Source organism: Arachis ipaensis, chromosome B05 (assembly GCF_000816755.2).
Source record: "Arachis ipaensis cultivar K30076 chromosome B05, Araip1.1, whole genome shotgun sequence".
Lineage (NCBI taxonomy): Eukaryota > Viridiplantae > Streptophyta > Magnoliopsida > Fabales > Fabaceae > Arachis > Arachis ipaensis.
The window spans coordinates 129,477,802-129,482,277 of record NC_029789.2 but is presented as its reverse complement, the minus strand read 5'-3'; the positions used below and the strand labels follow the sequence as shown (position 1 = coordinate 129,482,277).

Below are 4,476 nucleotides of genomic sequence, written 5' to 3'. Positions count from 1 at the left end.
TCATACACTTAATAGATCATAGGAGGATCTGTACCATTCACACTTATCAGTGTTGATTGGCTTTGTCATGCATCTGCTAGGTTATCTTTAATATGAATCTTTTGCATATCCAAACTCCATTCTTCTACTACTTCTCGAACAAAGTGATATTATACTCCAATGTATTTTGTTCTTGAATGAAAGTCAGAATTTCTTACAATGTGCAAGGCACTCTGACAGCCACAATACACAGAAATCTTCTGTTATTTGTGTCCGAGTTCCTCCATCAACTTTTGGATTCAAATAGCTTCCTTGCATTCTTGTGTAGTTGCCATATATTCAACTTCTGTAGTAGATAGAGCTACAACAGTATGTAATTTAGATAGCCAACTCACAGCTCCTCCTGTAAGTATGAACACATATCTTGTATTAGATTTTCATTTATCAAGATCACCTGCAAAGTCTAAATGACATATTTATTGACAATAAATTTCGATCTTCCAAAATATAATGCAATATTCGAGGTCCCTTGGATGTACCTCAGGATCCTCTTAACAGCATTCCAATACTTTTTACCCAGATCTGCGATAAATTGACGTACTACCGCAACTACTTGAGCAATATCTGGCCTTGTATAGATCATGACATACATAAGGCTTCTCACTGCTGATGCATACGGTACTCGAGATATTTCCATCCTCTCTGCTTTACTATTAGGACACATGCTTGAGGATAATTTAAAATTCATAGAAAGTGGAGTTGAAATTGGCTTAGATTCTTGCATGTTGAAGTGTTGCAAGATCTTCTTCAAATAATTCTTTTGCAATAGCCAAATCTTCCTATCCTTTTTGTCTCGGTATATTTGTATCCCTAAAAGTTTATTTGCTAGTCTCAAGTTTTTCATATCAAACTCCCTAGCCAACTGTGCCTTTAATTTTTGGATTTGATCTTTGTTGAGGCTTACCACCAATATCTCATCCACATACAACAGTAGAATGATGAAATCAATATCACCAGACCTCTTGTAATAAGTACAATGATCTGAACTAAGTCTATTGTATCCAAGGCTAATAATGAAAGAATCAAATCTCTTGTGCTAATACCTTGGCATCTGCTTTATACCGTACAGAGATTTAGTTAACTTACAAACAGTCTTTACATCTAATTGCTCTAGATGTAAATAAAATGCAGCACACATAGCCTAAACTACTTTAATAGTAGTTAGTCTCACCATTGGAGAAAATATTTCATTGAAATCAACAACTTCTTTCTGAGCATATCCTTTGACAACCAATCTTGTACGATACCGTTCCACCTGATCATTACTATCTCGCTTCATCTTGTAAACTCATTTGTTACCAATGGCTTTTCGACCTGCTGGGAGTGCAACAAATTTCTAGGTCTGGTTCTTATATATGTAATGCCTCGATTTCCTCTTGCATTGTTGTCATCCACATAGAAGCATCTAGATTGCGCAAAGCCTCCATAAAATTTGTTGGCTTTCCATCTTCTGTCAGAGGATAATATGCATCATAATGAATCAACTCCAATATATGCTTGCTCTGAGCAGTTGATCTACCAAACATCAATTTATGTTGCTTGCTTGTAATGCAGTACTTACAAATAGATAAGTTTAGCGATTTGAGTCCGGTAATGAGATTACGTTCCACAAGAATTTTCAAGCTCGTTCTGACATGTAGTTCAATTTGCGATGCCATGTCATCGTCATTTTTTCTTGACTTGCTAAAGAAACTGATGCTTCTGTAGTTCTGCCTCTTGTAAAGTATCTCTCATATGCATGTATAGATTTGTTATAATTTTTTCTACTTTTATCACCACAAGAGCACCTTTAACAATTTTCAACATCTCACTTTTAATGTGGGTCTTGTAACTAAGTTCATCTAGTTGCCCAATCAACAATAAATTCTTCTTCAAACCTTTCACATGTCTTATCCTTAAAGTGAACGAATAGAATCATCAAACATTTATATTTTGACAATACCATTCTAACACTTTATAAGGTGTGATCATTTTTCATGAATACAAATCTTTTCACGACTCGTTCATATGTACAAAACCAATCACGATGAGGAGTCATGTGCTAAATTGCTCCCGAATCAATAATCCAAGCATCAGTGAGTTATTTGCTACCTTTAAAACCAATTGTTGCTTCGCCATACATGATTTCTCCATCATTAGAGGTACTCGCAACACATCCTTGAAAACTTTATCCTTCTGAAACCTTCTCTATACTCTACTTATTCCGACAATCTCTCTTAAAATGTCCTCTCTTCTAAAACCTTTTTTAGTATTTGGATTACTTCTTTTCTTGTGATTTTGGTCTATTTTGGCTCCCACTCGGACCACGCTCTATTGATCTTTCTCTTATCATCAACATTGCCTCTGCTTGCTTTGAACTCTCTAATCTATGTTTGTTATTTTGGCACATGAATTCTTCTTTAAGAATCGGAGTAGCCATATCATTAAAGGAAAGATAATATGTCAAAATATTGTTAGTTAAGTTAATGATGAGTTGATTATATGAATTTGGTAAACTTTGAAGTAGAATATCTACACGTTTGTTTTCTGCTATGTTATAATCCAACGAGGAGAGTTGGAAAAATAACGCATTTAGATTGTTGATGTGATCTGTTGTCCATGTAGATTCACTCATTCGAAAAGTATAAAGTCTTCTCTTTAAGAATATCTTGTTGTGAAGTGACTTGACTTTATATAATTTGGTGAGAGCATCTCAAATTTTTTTGTTGTTGTCTTTTTCTCTACTACACTAGACAAGACTGAATCACCTAGTGCCATGTGTAAGTTTGAAATGACATTGTCATCTATTTTCTTCCGTTTTTCATCTATAATTCCAATAGGTCTACCTTCAATTGCTGCCATGTAATTGTCTTTTTTCTCAAAATTGCTTTTATTTTCAATTTCCATAAAAAAAATTACTCCCACTAAATTTTAAATTACATACTTTGTTGCCATTTTTTAATATGTGGTAACTCGCAACAGAAAAAAAAATTATTAATGAGCAACTTTTGGCTCTGATACCATTGTTAGGTACCAGACAAATGACGCAACAAAATATATAAACGAAAAATTAAAAATTTATATAAAATAATTATTTTTGGGAATCATAACTTTTCTCTATCACAACGAGATTACAATAACATTCTCTCTTAATAAAAATAGTAGACCTCTCTAAATATAGGAAAAAACTTCTAAAAAAATATTTTTTATGTAACTCAGTGTTACTATTATTTTTATTGGATGAATTGATTAAACTGAATTAAGAAGTTTCTATTTATAGATGCACTTCTTTAATGTAAATCATTCATTAATTACAGGTAAATAATTTTTTTCCTTTTTGTACCATTAAAATTCTATAGTTATAAGTTAAAAATGTTTGTATCCTTTCATTTTATTTAGCTTTTTACTAAAATAACTTTACTAATTTTACATGTTTAAAAAGTGATGTATTGGATCATTTATTCGTGAACTTTTCGAGATTTTTTGTTTCTAAATACATTATTTTGACGAAAAACTATTAATTATTTACAAACATCAATTAGTGTCATAACAAAAAGCGATTTTTTCTCACAACAATACATTTGGAAACAATGCATTTCAAAGAGCTCACAAATAAACGGTCCAATACCCCACTACTTTAAACATTTAATTACAAAACTAACTATGATATGATTATTCTAACAGGCAGAATGGGACACTCCTCCTTCTCCGTCTCTAGGTGTCGTACTCTCATGTTGACACGCAAAGATAGCATAACATGCTGAAAAGTGGCGTCAGCATCATAAAATTCTCCTTAATTAAGTATGAAATGCATTTTTTTCTTAAATACAGATAGAGCTAAAACTTTTTTTAAATGAATTATATGTGTGTGTAATATGCTGAAAAGTGGCGTCAACACTATAAAATTCTCTTTAATTGAGTATGAAATACATTTTTTTTTAAATACAGATAGAATTAAAATTCTTTTTAAATGAGTTATATATGTGTGTGTAACATGTTGAAAAGCGGTATCAACACCATAAAATTTTTCTTAATTGAGTATGAAATGTATTTTTCTCTTAATATAAATAGAACTAAAACTCTTTTTAAATAAGTTATGTGTGTGTGAAATGTTTGAGGACTAAAACTTGAAAGATATAAGTTGTTATAATTTGTCTTTTTTAACTTTTGTTTGTTTTTATTAATTAATGCTAGAATAAAAGTATAATATTAGATGTAATAAATATATAAAATTAGAAATATTAAATTAAATAAAATAATTTTAAATGATTATATTATCCTTAGCAATTAGCATTACTCATATATATTTCCTCTTTATTATCTTGGATTAGCATTGTGACTAACTTTATATCTTAGCAATAAATGAATGAATGAATGAAACATGCATTAGGTAACAAGGTATTATGTTAGCTATAAAAGTGTAGATGCTAAATAGTTGCCCCGCGAAATAAATAACAT

The 4,476-nt window shown here is 31.1% G+C and overlaps 1 long non-coding RNA gene across 1 annotated transcript; it reads left to right on the top strand.

Annotated features, from left to right (window-relative positions):
• On the top strand, positions 1-609 carry LOC110263010. The gene is made up of 2 exons (XR_002348018.1): positions 1-384; positions 560-609. It is a non-coding gene; the product is annotated as an uncharacterized LOC110263010 (long non-coding RNA).